We start from the raw sequence: 22,095 nt of genomic DNA, 5'->3' as shown, positions 1-22,095 counted from the left end.
TCAGAAAGGCTCCTCTGAGGGGTATTTAAGTGAATTCGAAGATATTGAGGTCAAAGTCAGTGATATTCTCGTATTCCCGTTGTGGTTTTAAGAGGTACACGTGGTTTGTGGTTAGTTACGTAGACGGAGGTTTCATCAGCCATCAAACTTTCATCCCCCGTGACGTGGGACCATATGCTATGAAATGAACCCACGTGTTACCATGCTGTTGTCACCTGACGTGGCACGGAATTTCATCTTGCTCCTAAATACCACCCTCCGGTCAATAAATGGGTCAAAGAAAACGTGCTCGCCCTCGTCAACGTTCTTTCCTGCTAGTTTAGTTCATACCGGGATTTTAAAAATCGGAATCAGGAGAATGGTCATTGCCGACTCTTATCGGAATTGGCCTAAATCGTTTTGATCCAATCGATTCAAAACCATTTTGTTGCAACAGCACGATCAGCCTTGGATCTTTATCCCCTCAATTTGTCTACCCCTCAATTTCCTCAATTCCATCTAATAAGGGGGGCGAAAATAACCACCCTACCCCTGCCCGAGGTGGGATCCACTTCCCTCTATTAGAGGAATTGAGGAAATTGACGGGCAAGCAAATTGATGTGATATTTTTCCTTCAATCTACGTGTCACCCGAAATCCCCAAGTGGACCAGTGAACCAATGAAGGGGCGATGTTGGTTCATTCAACAAAGGTAGGCTGAGAGGATGGAAGGGAGAAATTATTAGAGAAAAAAAGTTATATGAAACGATGTAAGACGGCACAAACTAATCGGGTGTGTATATAATTTTTCAACTTAATTAGATTCATGAATTCTTTTTATCCAATGAGGGTTCTATTTAGGGATGTAAATGAATAGTCGAAATCCGTTTCCATATCCGTGTCTGTATTCGTTTAGTACTATCCGAATTCGTTCGAAAGCTAAACGGATACGGATAGGCTATAGCTATCCAAAAAGCTATATTTACATGTAAACAGATAAAATATCCGATCCATATCCATGTTCATATCCGTTTAGCACTATCCGAATCTGTCCAAAAATTAATCGGATGCGAATGTGAATAAAGCACTATCCGAGCTGAATCCGATCCATTTACATCTCTAGACTTCTATTCAAAGTCATCTTTGTTATTAGTCTTAAATTATGCATTTTTTTTCTCACTTCTCTTAGAATCATTTTAGGTTTATCTTTTCTTCTTTTAGCTTTTTCAATTTGAATCAAATGGTTTCCACACAACTTATCATGTATCAAAACTACTTCAAAATTAATTCTAATAAATTAAAATTTTCTTTTATATTTTCTAATTTTACTATAAAAATGTGAATGTAATCCGACTCTTGCTGGTCAACTCAACCCATTAGTTCCAGTTCCCGCCTTTGGAGATAAGAACTTTAAAACTTTTTTCTTTTGACTTTGTCAACAATGACGGATAAATGTAAATTATTACTTAGCCTCTTCATGAAAAACCACTCCATAGACATAATGCATGGACTCGCTGCAAGAGGAGGAACTATTATCTTTTTTATTTTTTTTCTTGGATAAGAAATAAAATCCATTATCATTGTTTACAACACAATCACAAAACCTAAGTCTGACGAGTTAAGGGAGGCAAGATGATTAAGGAATCTGCTTTTATTAATTCTTTCTCTATAGCAAACCAATAATACCCATTAGGAGATCACTCTCAATTGGGCTTTAGCCTCTATCCAGTAAGGTCTGCCAATCAACATTCATTTACTAATCCCAACCCACACAATGATTGATGCATAATCCATTCACATAGAAAACATTACAGTCGATTGCAATAACACTACATATTCTTATTGGATCAGATTGTAGTTCCAATTAAAAAAAAAAAGAAAAAGATATTCAAATGAATTTATTAAAATCAAATTTTAAAAGGAAAAGTAAAGTGGCTTATTTCAACTATATAGTCTACCATACACGAGTATATTTTACATTGATTATCAATTATTCTTGTTAAATTCATGTTAATTTCACTTGCAGGACTTTCCAAATTTAGTTTATAACTTATATGACAATACATAATACAAGGGCATAAGATTAATCTAGAATTTTGATAATTTATGAACAGCGATTGAACAAGCTTACCAAAAAGGGAAATAGTGATTGAACAACATGTTCATCAACTTTATGCCCCAATGCATGTACCTATCATGTGTCAATTACTATTTAAAGATGTGATAAAATGGAATCTTTGCATGCACCTATCATGTGTTAATTATTATTTAAAGATGTGATAAAATGAAATCTTTATATTATAGATAAACCTTAGGGGAGAAGATGAATTCTGCCTTTTCTTTTGGAGTGCTTTCTATAGCAGATTAAAAAACATTATCTATAAATGTTTGCCAAGCAATGTTGAAACCTCAAAATTTCTTCATTTTATCGTTCTTAGGTGTTTGTGATACAAACAAATTTGGACTAAAAAACATTGTATATAACTTTAATCTATCAATTATTTTTTGGTAAAATTAATCCATCAATTATAATAAAAAAATTTCTAAGTGTATTTAATAATGTATGTAACAGGCTAATATAGTAATATATTTAATCAAACATGTTTTAATTGGGATGTTACTTTTTGCCCCCTTCTGTTTCTTATGCATGGTTAGCCCCTAAGGCATGCATCACAGTGATCCCACCATACCATATTCCAATTCAGAATGATAAATGTGATACTTTTTATGTTAAAATAATGTTTTTTTCATTGATGATTTGGGGGCAAATACTTGTCTATATATAATTTTTCACATAATTGCTAAGCAAACAACTAATGGTGTAGTTTATAATTGGGTTGTTCATTTAGTGTCAATTAATGTAATATTGGACCAAAGTAGCTATTTAGGGCCTGCATGTTAACACTTCTGTTTTTGGGCCACGTTTCTATTCTAGAAATGACTTTTTGTATTTCTAGTATTGGGCCAAATTTCTGGGTAAAAAAATGCATTTGATTACACAAATAATTTCTATTTCTGGACCATAAAGAAACATAAACATTTTTGTTATACACAATCATTTCTGTTTCTAGAAAATAATAAAGGCCATTGAATACCCAAAATTTTGGTGGAGGTGGTGGTGGTGGTGATGACAGTGGAGATGGTGGTGGCGGTGGAGATGATGTTTTATTTTGAATATTAAATTACTGCTTTGCTCATCAAAATAACTATGTGCTCATTAAAGAGCAACTCTCCCCTTATTTCTTCCTTTTATTTATGAGACAAAGAAGCTTCAAATTTGAGTTTCTTTTTTTTTTTATTCCTCAACAAATTTTTTTCTATCCTTGTTTATGCCCAAGAACAACAAAATGAACCAGTATTAACAAACAGATTTCTTACTTTTTGGTTATCATGAACAAAAAAACAGAAAAATAGAGAAACATAAGTGTCATCATGTAGGCTCTAAATACTAACTTGAGGATGAAATAAAAAAATAACTCCTATCATCATGGTTTTAGGAATCGGTAATAGATTGACGTGTTAGTTGTGGTTGATATACCGACACTTGACCTATATGATATGGGTTTTTTGGGATTTTTTTTTTCTGAATGGTGTTTTGATCTAGAATTGGATCGACCATATTAGTATCAATATCAACGATGATTGTTACCATCACCACTACCTTTGAATCTTTTTGTTTCTCATAAATGTCAGCAAAAGAATATATTAACAAGTTACAAATGATGTACAATATTTTTTTTTTGGATAGAATGATGTACAAGATTTACGTCCAAGTATACCTAGACGATCAATTACAAATAGAGAAAAAAAATTTGATTTGATACTCCACCTTCATCATCATTGCCATTATCAAAGTACAAATCCATAATGTTTGAGCTAAGGTTCCACCTTTTGTATTGCTATCTACAAAAAAACCTTAGTCATACCAAATACCTAAAGATAAGAGATCAACATCCCTCACTCATGAAAGCAATATCATGGTATTAACCAAACGAAAAAAAAGAAAGAAAGCAATATCTTGGTCAATTCTAAATATCCCAAATAATTTCATTGTCTATAAAATAATTACTCCAAATAAAGTAGCTCTACGCCTTTGCATCCCTCAATCATGAAAGCAATTCTTGTTTTGTTTCTTTCTTTTCATTTAAGTATTTTATGCGTCTAAAATTGAAAGTTTGATAAAGGTTTATGAAAGTTCATCGTAGGTTCACATTAGCAAAATCTTTTGAAGATTAGTCTTGATCATTATAATTTTTTTTTTGTTAAAATATGAATAATTTAATAGAAAAGAGTTCCCCACAATACTAATGAGAAAAATCCCTCATGCCACATAAATGTCAATGTAGGGAATGATATAATCCATATGGGAGAGAGAAAACATTAAAAAGAAATGTGAGAAGTCAATAATAATACTTTGGCTGTATGGTGGGAAAAATTTTCCCATGTTAATATTAGGAAAAAAAAAAAAGGCTTTCAATTAGCTTGAAAACCACTTCCACTAGGGTTCAGTAGTGAACAGTTTAAACTGTCCAACTAGGGATGTAAACGGATCGGATTCGGATCGGATGTGATCGGAGTCGGATATTCCCTGACCGAATTCGGATACCTCTAAACGGATTCGGATGCGGATCGGATTCGATTTTTGACCATCCGTTTACATCTCCGCCTTGTGTAACCGGACCTTCCTCCCCCTAGTGGATACAATTCACTCTCAATCCATATCTCTTAGATCATGATTCTCTTTTCATCATATTCTATAACCTATTGAATCTTCAAAAACCGTCAAAATCATTATTTATTTAATTTTTTATTATTAAGTATTCGGATTTTTTTTCGGACATGATTTTAATCGGAGTATTCGGATTATTTCCTGGATATCTCTAAACGAATACGGATGCCCCTAAACGGACACGGATGCAGATTCGGATTCGGATTTCGGTTATCCATTTACATTCCTATGTCCAACCATCGAATCCAATAATTGTAAGCAAATGAGTAGAAATATTTATAAAAGTACTCTTGATGAGACTTTGATTGTTGCATTTGTCTAACCATCTTATCCAACTTCCACTCATTACCAACCAAAGCAAAGGCATACAAAAAAGAAAAAATGAACAAACGTCATATCTGAAGAGGGCCACAGAAGTATGAAGTCACGTAACTGCTAAGGAAATTAACACTACTCTATACTAGAGCCCCACCCCCCCCCCCAATCAGATCTTCTCATCTTCCTATTTTTGCTTTTGACGATTTTGCGTCTTAACCATCGAAAAATTATCTTCTCTAGTTTCTTGTCCGATCCAGTTATCCTAGTGGCCATAATAAAAGGGTGGAGAAAGGGTGGTCATTGCGCCTCCCTTATTAAAGGCACAAGGGGAATTAGACCGAACAGGATCCTGGAGGGGACAAAGATCCTCTTAACCATGGTTTTATTGCACGGGATGGGAACTTGTACGGGTCAATCTAAAAATCGATATGGTATTGGATTGGTATAGGCCCAAATCGGTCATAATAGATAAATTTGCCCCTAATTCTCCTTAAAATTGAATTTTTTTTAACTATTTTACCCTTTGGCTGTATCTAATGTGATATTCAGATAGCATTGAAATCGATCACTTGCAAAATTGATACGTATCGTTTGTATCAAACAATATGATACCGATATCTGAAACCATGGTAACTTTCACATTACGGGGGTATTTATGAAATCATATTATATCCATTATTGAAAAGAATGGTCAAAGTCAGACTTTTGATCATGACCGACTAGCCCCGTGCACTTTGTGGGGAGTTTTCTTAGTTAATTATGGTCCACGTGGAGGCATGACGCCGTTATGATGTTCGACTCCGTCAAACGATCACCGTCATCGACACATTTTCTTGTTTTTTTTTTTCTTTTTTTTTGGTAAAGATTCTTGCTTCCGTTTTTTCTTTCTACCTAAAATTGGGGATTTGCATGTGTTTTCGGTGCGGAGAGCCGACACCGATTATAGTTCCTAAAATAGTACATATCCCATTATATGTCACGTGGATCTTGTGTTAAGATTGTGGCGTCCACGTCATTCTTTCGTCATAAAGTTTATTATATATATACCTAATTTAACCGCATGTACTTTTTCCATAAATACCCCTATTCACTCTATAAATGACAATAATGGGACTGATGCTTGCCTCTCACCTGCACATACGTGCAGAGGAACTGAACTCAATCACCCCCCCCCCGAACTCCACTCTGAAGACCGAAGTCATGTTTACCATTTCCAAGGACCTTCGCTCATTTGCTCATACTCAGTCGAATCATTTCATGGTCGCTTGTTCGTGACCCTGCAATTTTTCTTAAATTCATATGTAAATTAGAGGAATCGTTGAAAGGGGATTTACGCGTTTATGAATCGAGTTAACTCGTCCCAGTTGATTGAGGGCTCGCTCATTTTTAACCTTGTTTTAAGCTTATTTGTTAAAATTGCTTCCTCTATTCTGGTCGATTGAGTTCTACTGTTCGACTTCTACATTACTCGAATAGTGAATTTCTTCACAGACATTTTTTCAGTTGGATTTGCTACTTGTTGAGACCTAATCCCTCTCGTATAGAAGCCGCTTGCTTATACTTCAGAACAGGGACTCTGAGGTATGAAACCCTTGATGAAATTGAAGCAGAGAAGCCATTGATAGAAAAAAAGATGTTGTAAGTACATATCTCTTGTTAAAGTGCAGTTAGTTTGAGAACTTTTTCTTTTTTTGGGTGTGTGTGTATGTGTGTCATTTGAAAAGTTTGTTCTATACAAGTACATTAATTTATTTAGCAGAATCTTCAGGAAGAAAGGATGGAAAAGAAAAGACTATGGAAACAGTCCCAGAAAATCTCAATTCAGTAGGACAGGAAGATCAAGTTGAGGTATGAGCTTGTGAATTATGTGGTACTAAGTCAGACTTGTGTGGATGACTTCTGCATTATTAGTTATTATTACTCACCATGAGATTTCTACTTATAGTAGATTGGGCAGCAGAAGTATGAAAACAAGAAACCCCAAAAAGGTGCAACAATGTTTTTCTAACTGAAGTTGATCAGATTCATTTGGATCTGTCCTGTGTCCAGATATGAATCCATGAATGGATTTAGTTTGAAATGTGAATCTATCCCTTGCCATTCCAGTTGTTAAATGATGAAAGCTTTATTTCCTGGGTGTATGTTAGAGAAATCAACTGTAATTTTGACACTAATTATGTCAGGGTTTAGACAAACTTTTGAATTTGATGTTAGGGTCTGGTTTGAATTTTTGTTAGTTGGGAAAGTACTGAGTCGCTCAGTTTGGACAACCTTCTGAATATATGTTTGAAAAGCGAATCTAGTAACTTGGATGATTGTTTTAGCAAAATCTATCCTAAGTTAGGTCTTCCATCAGACAGCCACTAATGTTATTCAGCATTGATTGTGATTTTTCACGAACATTGCAGTTCCCTAATTCTCTCCCCCTTTTTTCCTTTTTGTGGATTAGGGAGCATATTGAAATGTTAATAGAACAAAATGTTGAGTAGATTTAACTTTTGAGAAAGGAGGTACGATGTAGGAAACTGATCTCATGGTGACTAACATAGAGGTTGGAGCATTAGGTTCTTGTTCTTTGTAGTGATATGTATTGCAATTTCATTATTTATTACCTCTTTCTTGCGTGTACTTTTGACTAAACAACCTAAAATTTATAATGGGATCTATTTTAGCATATGGTTCATGCATATGATGTGGGCTGCTAAAAAGTTGAAACAAGAGTAGTTCCTTAGCTGCATTTAGGTCATTGAATGTGGGGTCCCGAAAGCGCAGGATTCCTAGTTAATAAGTTTGGGTGAATCAAATTATTGATTCGAGGTGTAAATTCCTATTACAATTATTCGATTCCCACCATTCGTTAGAAGTTTAAACTCTTACCTGTTTTGGATTTTAATACTCATGGTTGAAGGGATTGTAGTTGGAATATCAGAGGATGGAACTCCTAGTTCTCTAATAAGGTTTATCTAGGCCAACTGTAAAGTGGAGAATCACTGGTGGTTTGGACTCCAAAGATTCAAATACAATATTAAATAATTAGGAATGGTAAAGAACTCAGAATTTCTGATGTTAACCAAATCCATGACACCAATAGTTGGCTGTCAAAGGAATGGATCAATCTCTGACGATTGGTAAGGGTATGATATTTTGCTATTTCCCATGCAATGGATGATATCCAGAATCGACTTTGAAACTAAATATTTTGTGAGCTTCCTACATTTATAGTCAAAGAAAATCATTTGGTGTTTGATGGTGCCAGATTTTTGGGGCTTAATTATTTGGGAAAGGTGTGGTGGTCTTGTAAATGGGTATTGTTAGTGTATAGCATAAGGTGCTGGTCCATGGACCAGTGTACCGTGGGGTATTCCTTGTCTATTAGCTTAGTTAGCTTTATTTCCTTTATTGTTTCCTTTTATTCTTAGGACTTACGCTTAGCAAGTAGTTTGTTTTCGTTGTAACTAAACTTCTATTCTTAGTAGGGTTCCTACTAAGAGCATGTACTCTCTCTCTCTCTCTCCACTTCATCTTCTTCCACTTTGGTGCTGGTTTACTGAGCTCTGGTATTATTACATGGTATCAGAGCAAGGTTGATCGTCACTCCCCATTCAGATTCTGGTTTTGATAATCGACTAAGTGTGTCCCCCCCCCCCTTTGTTGCAACATCTGTGCTGCTATATCTAATTTTTTAAGACCTTGGTTGCTGAATATATCAAGATGAACTAAGGTCTCCTGGTTTTTACTACCCATATCTGGCTTTTACATTGAAAGATCCATGCAAGATCAAGGTTTTCTCAGTATTATAATGGCGGTACTCTGTTTTTCGGACAGATTTGAGTTTTATTCTGCATCAAGCCACAAGTTCTGTCCATATTGTGGAGTTTTATGGCCCTTATACAAAGGACATTCGATAGTTGTTTCAAGCCAATCCAAGCATCTTATAGGATGCTGTTGATCATCTCCACCAGCTTGGCAGTACTCTGTTTTACTCCTTTTTCTGGCAGGTTTGGATTTTCCATCTTAATATATATCTACCCATCAGATCGGGGCTCCTTTTTGGGGATTTAAAGGTCAGGCCCTTGATCAGAGTTTGGACCAGATCAGGCCCTCTTATCTCTTGGTTTCTGAAATCACTCAATTCTGATTATTCTCTCAGATAACCTTGATTTTTTTTTTCTTAACTACTGGGCATGAGTACTGATTCAGAAAATGGGGGAGGAGGAATTAGACACTCTTGCCTAGTATGAAGGCACTGTACCCCGGGCTCCGGAGGAGTAGTGGATTTGCTTTTTATAAAGAGTGTTTCCATGTCCCGAATCGATAGTGATAGAAGCGAACGGAACTCCGAGTCGAGAAGTGGGCCTATATATTCCATGAAGTCTTTCTCCCCAGCTCTTCAATCCTAGTATACAAAAGGTCATGCCCAGTCATTCCCGAGGGTCTGATTGTTCTCAGACCCTATCAGTTACTGCTGCTTCTGATTTGTTATCAGATGTTATACTTCTGCTTCTGATTGGTTATAAGATTTATCTGACTTGTTAGATCAGATTTTGCTTCTGTGTTATGTGTTCAATCGAGACACTGGATCTCAATTGATCGTAGACCACTCTCTCCCAATGGTTGAGCTGATCATAGACCACTCTCTCCCTGCCGTCGAGCTGATCGTAGACCACCCTCTGAATGAATTCCCACTAAATCCGGTGTCATGTCAATCCCTGACTGACTGGAGGCCTAAAAGCGTCAAACTAAGGAGGGGTACTCCAATCGACGACCTCTTCGACGATACATCTCGATCGGTTGGTTTGTGCTACAGAGAGGTACTCCGATTGACCGGGTTCTAATTTTATAAATCGTGTAAATAAGGGTTCCAAACCTGTTGCATGATATCACATGGAGGAAGACAGCTGTGGCGCCCACCCGCGCTGGTCTGCATGCTGACCGTAACAAACTCTCCTGAAAAAAGAAAAAAAGGGGGTCCCATGGACCTTGTGGAAAACAATTCTTCTACGTTGGAGTCTAATAGCACAGTGTGTGGATAGTGAGGAACAATCAAACTACGTATGGGGGCCGGGCCTACCTACCTTCCCTTGCTCGTAAAGCTTCGATGGATGGACTGGTTCGTTTGGGAATAAGCTAACCCCTACCCATCTATAGCTGGCCGTTGAGCCCACCTTTTGTTGGATTTGCCTCATGTCCTATCTCTGTTCGGATATATATGCTATGTTTCAAAACCACAGCCAAAGGTGTTTGGGACAAATTCAAAAAGAGTTTCTTGCAAGGCAAAAACATGTCCAGGGTATTCGATTTATATGAGAAGTTTTTCTCCTTCAGGTAGAATGGTAAATCTGCTAGTGATTACAACAGTTCTTTAAAAGGCATGTGGGTGGAACTCAATGTGTATCAAGTTTTGTCTACTAATATTGAAGGCTTGAAGTCTTAACGTGCTGAATCCTTAGTGGCTAAATTTTTGTCCGGTTTGGACTTTGATCTTCAACCTGTCAAAAAACCAGATACTTGCAGGCGAGAAGATTCCATCCATGAATGAAGCTTTCTATTGGATTCAGCGTATTGTATCTCCCTCCTTCACCAAATCTGATTCTACTTCCACCAAAGATAATTGTGTTCTTGTTCAACTAGTGGTGGTCGTGGTCATGGTCTCGTGGTACTGGTTTTCCTGGTAGAGGTTGTGGTGGTGGTCGAGGCAGAGGATTGCCACATAACCATGTCATGCGTCAATGTACATATTATGGTAAGAAAAATATACTATTGATATATGTTAGGAAAAGTATGGTAGGCCGGAATGGGCTCCACATCTCTCTGCCACTACTGTCACCTCTGCTCAGAGTTCTACAGCAGCATTACCTTCTGATGCCAACCTTGCTTCTATAACTGGTGGTAGTTAGCTTGTCTTAAAGACGAATTAAATTAGTTAAAAGAATGGATTCAACAAATCAAGACATTTGCATCGATTGCTACTATTGCTCATTGAGGTGATGGTACATTCTTGCTACCTCTTCCTCCACACCATGGATCATTGACTCTAGTGCCACCTCTCATATGACTGGTAAATCCCATGTCCTTTCTTCTCTTTAGAAGATTAATCATCCTTCTAGAATCATGCTCGTTGATGGCTCCTGTACTCAAGTGTCGGCCTCCGGTTTGTCTCCTTACCTTCTTTACCTTGTTAAATTTGTTCTTTATGTTCCTAATTTTTCTTTAAATATTTTTTTATGTTAGTCAACTAATGAGATCATTAATTTGTTCAGTCACCTTTTACCCTACCTGTTGTGTTTTTCAAGGCCTCAGGCAAAGAAAACGATGAGGGCGTGAGAAGGACGGTCTCTATTTTTTTGATGGCTCCACTCCTACAGTTTCTTCCGCTTCTTCCCCTTCTGTCTCTTCTCTTTAGTGGCATTATTGATTGGGACATCTCTCTCTTTCCAAGCTTTAACAAATGGTTCCTAGTTATAAGAATATCTCTCGTCTGGAGTGTGAAGCATGTGAGCTTGGAAAGCATCACCATTGCACATTCCCATCTTGCGATGCTCCTCAAAGTTCTTTTTTGTTTTCCTTAGTTCATTCCAATGTGCAAAGTCTGTGTCGTGTCAAGAGTCAGTTAGGCTTTTATTTTGTTACCTTCGTTGATGATTATTCTAGGATAACGTGGTTATATCTATTAAAGGATCGTTCTGAATTTCTATCTACCTTTAAACAATTTTATTTTGAAATAAAACTCAGTTTGGTGATTCAATTAAAGCTTTTCGTAAAATTAATATTTTAGAATATACCCGACGTGAAATATCTGATTTTTGTTCTGCTCATGGCATGATACATCAAACTAGGTGTACTTACACTCTTCAACAAAATGGTGTTGCTGAATAGAAAAGCTGGCATCTCCTTGGGTGTAAACATCTTCCCTTTCAAAGGACAGCTGAGCATTGATGTGAAAATTTATTTGTGGATATGAAATCAGAATCAGAACATTCTATATCCTTGGTTTTCCTGTGGTGGAAGATCTTATGAGACAACAGGAGACCTTCTACACTTTATGGACTAAAATGATGGAAGAAATAAATCCATTTGTAGAGTACTGTAGCTGAGATTTAGTTGTCTTGATGGATTGGTGGCAAGATCAGAAAAAGAATAGGGAATCCCCCCCCCCATCCAAAGGAAATAAGGAGTAGCATCAATAGATGATAAAAGAAAAGTCATTTTACATGGCTTGATCATATGCAACATAGGTCATTGGCAGTATTAACAGGAGTCCTCTAGTCATTGCTACGATTTTGTTATAGCAAGAAAATACATTGGGTCGAGTAGTGTCTTGAAAACTATGGCCTAGAGGTTATTAATGATACAGATTAAGCAAAATCGGCATGGGATTGAAAATGTTGTAGAAAATCACAGAGAAAATAGGAAGTTATATGTAAGGTTGCTTAGCAAAGATATGTTTTCTAGGAAACTTCTCGTAGAAGTTGTAAGTAGAATCTGTGAATTTACACATCAGGTGGCTAAACATACTTGAGATTTCTAAGGTGTCATTTTTAGAAGTTGAAAAGCACATAGATTAACTGTCAAAAACAATTACAAAATATTCCACTCATCATCATAAATCAAACTACATGAGTTATATATTGACCCCCTGATTAAACTTTGAAAAAATAGAAATGCCATCATAGATCAATACCGTGTTGGTATTTTGACCATAACTTTTTGAAGTCTCCTTGTAAATGGAAAAGCCTTTCAAAGGATACCAAAATTATTCAAAATGAATATATTTTTTTTACTGCTTGTCTGAAAATAAAAGTGATGAAAATAGTACCTCATTCCATATAAAATTAAAAAAATATTATTGACATTAATACCCTTGAAAATTGAACCATGAAACCTCTGAAATTTACTAGACTTGCATATGAAAACAAACAAAAATATTAAAATAGCCCCTTTGACCCAAATATGGACAAAAGAAATAAACCAACAATTGAAAGGCTGTTTGGCCCAACAACTGGACCATCAAATATAATTTTGAACCTGTTACATGAGTCCCAAGCCCATATGACTATCAATTCCTTTCTATTATTCCTGTCTGTATCCGCATTAGGCTGTGATTCAGGTGCTTGAGTTTGAAACTAGTCGAAGTTTGGTCCTCAAGGGTCGGTTTAGTTTCCATAACATTTTGAAACTTATGCACTGTTAAAAATGTTAAGTTTTCGTCTTTTATGATTTCATATTTTTTACTCTCTGTAACATGTCAATATCTAGGTTGAGTACTATGGAAGTCCAGGAAGCTTGAAGAGCATTGTTCATATTAGTACTACCGATGCAAGTTCACTCTTGGTTCAACCATATGACAAATCGAGGTACAGTTCCTGTAAATTGCATTATATTGAAGAAACATGTTTTTATTTTTTGGGAAGTTGGGATTCTTGTCTCACCTTTCCCCTTTGGGTAGATCTAGCATATGCACAAGGAGGTCAATACTGACCATTCTGTGTATCCCACTTAGAAGAGCTACACAGCAATAAAACTTTCTGAATTAGTGCAAGCATCTATTCTAAATAAGTCTTTCTGATGAGCTCCAATGATAGACCTAAACAGAAATAATTGGGTGAAGTTCAATTAAGACTAACCTTGCTTCCTCCCTTTGACACCCTTTGCTGTATTTCCAGTTTAAGAGTTATCGAGGTGGCGATAGTCAATTCTGAATTTGGTTTGGCACCAAAAAATGATGGAGAAGTGATTCTGCTGACAATTCCACAATTGACATATGAAAGAAGGTATACTTTTTACCCATTTTTTGAAGTTAACAAATAGTGCCCCTGGTCCCCAGTTGCTCCTCAAACCTTAAAATTTAGCCCATCTCTATGAAATCCTATAAATGCATACTACATGTATTAATTCTTTCTAGTGACCCTAATACTTTTTATATCTATTCGCTGTATTTTCGTATGGATGTGTATACTCAATATAAGGCCACTTTCACCCTATTTCCTTCTGTTTCCCATCTTTTGACCTTATGTATAACTTTTATCATTCAGAAGTCCCCAAAGGCAATATTACCTATTTAATTAAACCGGTCTTTCTGGAACCAACACTTTGGCTAAAATAAATAACTATCTTTCCTTATTAAAAACGCTAGCAAAGCTGGTGACAAGGTATATTTCAAATTTGGAAAATTGATATTAGAAAGATTTGGTTTTAGTTTTTGGGTTTTGGGATATAATATCTTTGGAAATTAGATGAAGTAGAAGTGCAGTTCCTTTAAAAGACTCAGAGCCAAAAGATTAACTAGAATCTATTGTTCTCTGTTTTGACTTTTCTTGGGTAGACGAGTGTTATCAAAAGTTTGTTAAACAGGCTGAGGAAAGGAAGGTTTGTTTGCTTAATCTGTTATCTGGCTGAGATATGGTACCACAAGAATGTTGATTCATGATTTCAATTACTTTCCTTGTTGGTTCTCTTTTATGAAATTGTTTTGAAGATATGCCAACAATGAGAAGAGGCATGGGAATGGGCCACAACTTGATGCCTTTCCCATGCACATTGCATGTATCTGTCCCCCATTTGATTAACCCTGCCTTAATTCTGACCCTGATCAATTGATTTTAACTATTCAATTGTTGACTATTTCCAGGTAAAATGCCATAATCCATATTTTGTTCATCTACTAGGGATAGCTTAAGTTTTTCCCTGGTGCTGGAGGGCATTGAATTGCTTCCCAGCCATTGACATGTAATAACTTTACAAGGCATAAAAACAGTGGGTAAATATAGTCCAGCTATATATGGAGGATCGAATTTTAGAATTTCTCAGGAAGAAACAATTGAAAATCTATTGGGTCCCATCGGTGATCAAAACTTAAAGTAATTGCTTTGGATCAACATTTCAAGATGTTCTGGCGGCCTTCTGCTAAGCAACTGTAGCAACGTTTCTATTGAAAGAAAAGGGAAACTGTAGAAATGTCAAATGTGTCTCAAATGATACATGGCATTGAGAGTATTAACATAATACTCATAAAGTTCACCTAAGAAATGACATTAGAGTATTAACATACTTGTGTGTGTGTGTGCGCTGAATCACTAAAGCCTGCTTTTTGTTTTTCCTTGTATATCTGAAGCGCTTAGTTGGATTCTGAGCTATAATGGTGTAAAGTCTAGTTGTTTTTTGTTTTTCTGTCTGTGTGTGTGTATGTGTTTTGTTTTTGGTGTAGTTTCTAATGCAGATACTCTCAATTATTACAACTTTTTTGGATACCTGATTGATCAATTTGTTTGCAGGTGGCACTAAGGAATATAAAAAGGGATGCCAAAAACTCCTATGAGATTCTTGAAAAGGTATGGATACTTAAATTTTCTTCAATCTGTGAAAATGGTTGGTTACCCTCACCCCTTCTTATCTTTCTCTCTCCCCTTCTTTGTTAGGGGAACAAGCTCTCTGAGGATAATGTGAAAGACTTGTCTAATGATTTGCAGGTTTGTAAACAAATTAGCCCCCCGTAGTGCAATCTAATCCACTTGCTTTAATTTATTTATTTTTATTTCAATGAACTAAATTCTCAAGCAGTGACAGCTCCAACCAATTCCTTGTCCCCCTTTCTATATTCAAAGACACCCATGTACTTACTTCTTGATACTAGATCTTTCACACGTTGACCTATATGCAGAAATTGAGTGATGAGCAAGTATATGAAAAAGATAGGTATGTTATAGTCATCTCTCTCTCTCTCTCTCTCTCTCTGTGCTTTTTTGGGAAAAGTCATCTACTCCATTGAAATGAGGAGACATGTATCTTGAGAGGGAATACACCCCTGTTTGTATTATTTCATGCACTAGGCACACTTTCAAGGGCTGCAATCAATTAATCGACTGGGCCAACCTAGCTAGGGATGGCAATTCCTGACCAACCTTGAAATTATCGAATAACTGATCAGAGTTCAGTTTGCCATTTTTCAAATCATTGAATTGCTCTCACTTTGGTACTGAACCCCTGACCCTGATGACACACAGGTTGACAGTTCGCAAACTGACCAAATACAAGTGTTTGGGTTGGGTGCTAATCCATCCCATTGTTGTACCTAAACCCAGGAGGCTTCCTGGGCAAATAATAAGCCCAATCATCAGGATATTATAAGTTTTTAACCATCTGGTTGCCTGTTCTTAAGATCATGGTACTAGTAATCTGTTAGGGTTTAGCTAGGTTTCCTGATCTAGAGGCAGTCGTGGCCCAACTGCTGTCTCTGCATTACGTGCTTGTTAAATACTGCTAAACAATGATACCGTGAATGGAAAAGGTCAAGTTTTATTCACATTTGCTGTTAGCCTTAGACTGTGTTACTTTTACTGAGGAACATTGCATGTGAATAGAGGAGGCATGAAAATATCAAAGTACATTCCTAGTAAATTTGGGTTTGCTTTTTATTTTTTCAGTACCACTTCAACATCAACTCATGTATCTTCTGCACAGTTAGGTTTACAACTCTACATAATTGAACTGTTTGAGAGTCCCAATACCTTAAGGGAAAAAAAAAAAATCATTTCTCCTATTGAAAATTGTCAATCCTAACCATCTGGTGTTTTGTTTCCAAGAATTGCTGAAGGTTTAACTAGGTCTCATGGGTAGCTTTTCTTTGTATTTGTAAATGGGATAGAATCATTCTCGCTCGCTTGGGAGATCTGGAATAAATGAATTATTCACATGCATGCTTATTGGGTTTTGTACCAAATCAATCTTTTGCAGAATTTAGACTCAAATTGACTATAAATTCTTGCACCTAGGATTCAAGGAAAGATTATAGTCCTTATACTATACCAATAACTGTGCTTGATACCGTGAAATCAAACCATGAAATTGATACAAGCACGGATCGAATACGAATTTTTTATTTCTATTTACATCCCTAGTGGAGAATAGAAAGGGGAATCCCTGATGTTGCCATCTGAGTGTCTGCATTGAGCAGCGGAGAAATAGAGAAGACGAAAAGTCGATAAGACAGAAGGTGAATGGCTGAATCCACTACCCCACTAGGGTTGATATTAAAGTGTCATATCTTAAATTACATAGACTTGTCATGCATTCATTCTAAATTGAAAACTGTTGTCAATTTGGTTTGATAAGAAGATTCTTCTAATTGGATGTTCTTAAAAATCTTGATTGTGTATATGTATGTTAGGTTGAGACTTTTTTGACTTTGGAGGTTTTTTTCTGCTAGGTGGGCCTTGCTGTTGTTGCATCAGGATAATTGGAATTATCCCCCATCATTAGCTATTTTAAGCTATATGTATTAATGATAATGTCAGCATTATGATGATGGGTCTGGGCCATACAGCACACGTGGAAGGTCTGTGGGGTCCACATATCTAATGTTTCAGGATTTTCTTCCTCTTAGGACTGTCTGCCTGTCCTTGATTATCGTTAGATTGGAATAAGTGTTTGAAGCTCATTAATGCAATAATTATTCCATTTTAACTCTAATCAGGGGTCATTAGGGCCTACAAAGATTGAGAACGCTCCACATTCACATCTAGGTCCAACCGTTGGGTCATAGCCATAATATGGTTGTCTTAAGTTTATATATTTATTAGACACTGTTATGTGCCCACTAATGTAGCTTTAGATGCGTTTTATTTTCATTTATACATAATGGTTGTGGGACCTTATCAGGTATATACAACACCATTATCATGGATGGAGATGACTGCGGTTATCATGAGCTCTCAGTGCTCGTACGTTCCTGCGTAGGGCTTAAGTCATAAGGTTTATGGCTCAACAGTCCAAGGCCAAATCCCTTATCCTGGTTCTATGGGCCGGGCTGGAGGCCGGGCTGGAGCAATCATAGTAAATTGAGACCAACCCATAAAAAGGGGGGGGGTGATTTTGGATAGCAAAACAAACTAGAATTACTTAAAGGAAAAAAGGAATGCTAACTGGCCGCTGGGTGCGGTGTGTACCTGCGCCCAGACACAGCCCAGTGTGAAAAGACTGGCACACCACCCTGGAAAGGTGAAAAAGACCAGGGGGGTGTTAGTCTTTTCGCACTGGGTTGTGTTTGGGCATAGGTACAAGTTGAGGCACAGCACCGGTTAGTGTTCTTTCTCCCTTAAATAAAAAATTGTTTACATCATCCACACTAACATCACATAAGTCTGATCCACTGGCATATAAAGTCTTGTTTAAATAAGATATTAACATCCAACTTTAGTATTAACGACGTAACATCTTACAAAATCTGAAACCAATCCCATGGCCATCCTACCTCGTGCCCTTGCTGATACCACTCATACCTCTACTCTTCGAAAACCTTTGGGCCAATGCTTGATGCCAATTTTGCATGATACTTCTAGCCTTTGGAAACTAGCACATGAGCTGTAATGCCCAATTTTGCATGATACTACTGGCCTTCGGTATCAGCACATGAGTTGTAATGCCATAGCTCACCACAACACAATGAAGTTTAGAGTTGAAAAGAACAACAGATGTCCATGCAGTAGTTGTAAGGATATTTATGTAATATCCCTTCATACGTTCTAATATAATCTTACTTGAATTAATACTCAGGCTGTGAGGGGTAATCTAGTAATTAGTCCATCTGACATAAACCCTAGTTTTCTTATAAATGCTAGTTGGAGGCAACAGTCTAGGTATTCCAAACTAGATACTCAGGGTGTAATGTTTTAAGCAACCTTGTGCTTAAACCCTAAACCCTAACAGTAGTAGATGTATTAGGTTTATAATAACCATCACAAATCAAGATTGGTTGATTCCCAAATGGTATGCCCTCAAGGAAGATAGACATGCTCAACTGAAGGTAAAGCCATACATTTTAAATAAAAAATCCATTTGGTGATTACATTTTTGACCAAAGGAGGAGAAAATTAGTATTCTGAAACACACACTTGTTCCTAAAATTTCAAATGTAATACATTGTGATAGCAACAATCTAGAGGAAGCGAATTCTGTCATTTTTTCAACGAACACGAATAACAGGAAATGGAATCAAATAAATGAAGGAACGAAGATGGGAAGACCTTCGTGTGCACACCTAGTGGCTCAACAAACCAAATTCTTTTAGTCACAAGACAAGGCAAAAAATTAATGCTAACTAGTTTTATCGGACATTTTACACAAAAGGGAGAAAATTACTCAACTTGTCTCCAATTGCGGCACCGCCACTAAGAGCTTTCTAAAAGAACATTTTAAACTTAGGGTGAATTCTGAGTTTCCTATAACTAATTGCCAAATACATTTGGTATCCTGGAAAGCTCTACTAACCAACTCCTCTTTGATCAAGAAATTAGTCACACCACGAGTTGATACATAACCCTGCGTAGAGGAGGGACAAAACCAAACCCATTAGTCTCGGAAAGGGAAAAATTGGAGTTCTAATAATGGCTTGAGCAATGGAATGGGGAAAGATCAGAAAGTCAACTCTCAATTCCATTGACTTCCCCCCACATTATCGCCTACCACGGATAGCCCTCCCACCCGACTGCAATCCCTTGGTATCCTAAAATCCTGCAATGACACACCGATGGGTCATTCCAAATAGAGAGGGGAGAGCCCTCACCCACTCTTTCCAAGGTAGGAAAAGCACTGACTATTCCATTCCAAATCCAAAAACCTTTCTTTGTTCATAGTCAATAATCGAAAGAGTTGGAATGAGGGAAGCATCTACCCTTAAAAATTTGTAACCACAATGCATCAGATTCATTAATCATTATCCATACAAGTTTAGTTAATAACTCCTTATTATGACAACACTACTAAGAAGTTAAGGTTGGAAATAGCTTCTCTGAGAAAGCAGGTTTAAGGCTTCGTACATTATGATCCTCCCTAGACCCTGCAGTGATGGGAATCTCGTGCACTGGGTACGCCCTTTACTAAGAGTTTAAGGGTTTAACTACTTTTATTTCAGTCTTACCCCTCAAAAAATTAGCAGTCATTGAATCCAACTTATTACATACATTTAAGGGAAAATTGAAGTATGACATCCAAAAAATACGGACATAATTCAAAAACAGACTTAATAACAACTGATCGGCTAGCTTGGGACAACAGAGGGACCTTCCATTGTCCTAGTTTGGACTGAATTCAAAAGCCCCATCAACCACTAAGGGCACCCCAAGAATCTAACAAACTTTCCCTCTCTATTGGCGAGAAACGTACCTCTACTAAACACCACGCTACTTTTGGAAAAGTTAATTTGCTCCACAAACAAAGCTTGAAAGAGATCCAAAATAGCTTTAATAGAAGACATATCATTCTGAGTGGATCTAGAGAAAAGAAGGGTGTCATTAGCAAACACTAAATGGGACACCTCCGGGGGCCTTCCTCCCAACCTGAATACCTTTAAGTATGTTCAACTCATGGTGCACTTGAAGTAACCTAGAAAGCCCTTTCACAGCCCTCAAAAATAAGTATGGACTTAGAGGACACCTGCCTAATACCTCTAGAAGATTCAAACATATTAAAACTATTTTCGTGAAGCTTAATAGAAAAAGAAACAAAGGACATCAAATAAGAGATCATGTCACCCCAATTTGAGTTAAACCTTAAACATTCAAATATAACTCTCATAAATGCCTCACTCAATCTAATCATAAGCCTTAGACATATCAAGCTTGAGGTTCATCCAATCCCTCTTTCCCCTATTAGTTCTCAAAAAATAAAACACCACATGGGCAATAATAATATTATCAGCTATTTATCTACCTTGCACAGACATAGCTTGAAAAGAAGAGATAATCCTATGTAATACATTTCTAAGCCTATTAGCAAGGACTTTGACAATAATTTACAGGAAACTATACACAAATTGATCAACCTAAAATCCCCAGCAAACACAACCTTTCCCTTTTTAGGAACCATAGCCAGAGAAGTGTAGTTCACTCCAAATGGAAGGGAAACATTTGAGAAGAAATTATTCACAAATTCCAACATCACCTTTAATCAACTCCCACCATTTCTGAAAGAAAATAGCAGGAACCCCACAATGTCCTAGGGCTTTAAAAGCCCCAATATTAAATATAGCTCTTCGCACTTCTTCTTCACTAAGGGTAACAATAAGAAAATTTTGGTCCGCCGAAATGACAGGATTAAACAAACTTTCCACAAAGGAAGGGTCAGTCAGATTAGATGTAGTATATATATACATCAAATGCTGTGATATGATGTTAGCAAGACTAAAAGTGGTTGTTAACCACAATGGTCCATGGGGCATAAATTAAGTGGATTACATGGTTTTGATTAAATGACAGTTTTTCCCTCTTACTATCTTTCATCTTTCATTCATCATTTGCCATTTCTATTTTTCATTTCTCTTTTCTTTTTCCATTCTTTTTTGCTAAAACTCAGTTTTCTTTTGTTGTGTTTTGATCCATGTAGTCGACCCCATTAAGTTGGGATAAGGCTGAGTTTGTTATTATTGTTGTTGATTAAATAACAGCTCACCCTCCTTTGGTTAACATAGATGAACCAGGTTCCTCCAAGTGAACCCCACACTGAGCCAGGGAACCATGAGAATGGTTCAACCTACACGGGCTAGTGTCAACTGAAAAACCCAACAAAGGGATACCAGGGAGCATCAAGCCACCTAAACTCAACGGGGAAATGTCATCAGTCGAACCAGGTACACCACCAACACATATTGCATCCACTCCACCCATACTCATACCTAGGGGTGTCAAACAGTCGGTTCGGGCCGGTTTCAGTTCGGGTTGTGTTGGTTTCGGTGTGGGAATGGTGAATCTAAAACCATACCTATAAGGAAATTTCAATTTTGGCTCGGTTAGGTTTGGTTTCGGGTTGTATCTATTTGTTATTGGGGTCTGTTTCAGCCATGGAAGAAGAACTCAACCGAAACCTGTCGAGACGAGTTGAAGGGTGATTTAAAAAAATCCAGGGTTTCGATTGAAATTCGATGGTTTCGACCGAGATGTTGATAATTTTGCAAGTTTCGACATTTATGCCCATCGAAACTTGGGTAAACCCGGCTCGAAACCAGTACAGATACTTAAGTATTCCAGTAACCAGGTCAGAAACCAGGACAGACACTTATTTATACCTAATATCATTTAAGTA

At 36.9% G+C, this 22,095-nt stretch overlaps 1 pseudogene; it reads left to right on the top strand.

Moving 5' to 3' along the window:
- The first annotated feature begins 12,370 nt into the window (after positions 1–12,370).
- On the top strand, positions 12,371–17,257 carry LOC122643772 (annotated as a pseudogene).
- The last annotated feature ends 4,838 nt before the right edge of the window (positions 17,258–22,095 follow it).

The sequence above is a fragment of the Telopea speciosissima genome, chromosome 10 (assembly GCF_018873765.1).
Source record: "Telopea speciosissima isolate NSW1024214 ecotype Mountain lineage chromosome 10, Tspe_v1, whole genome shotgun sequence".
NCBI classification, from domain to species: Eukaryota; Viridiplantae; Streptophyta; class Magnoliopsida; order Proteales; family Proteaceae; genus Telopea; species Telopea speciosissima.
The sequence above is the reverse complement of the archived record's forward strand: the minus strand, read 5'-3'. Positions and strand labels throughout refer to the sequence as shown.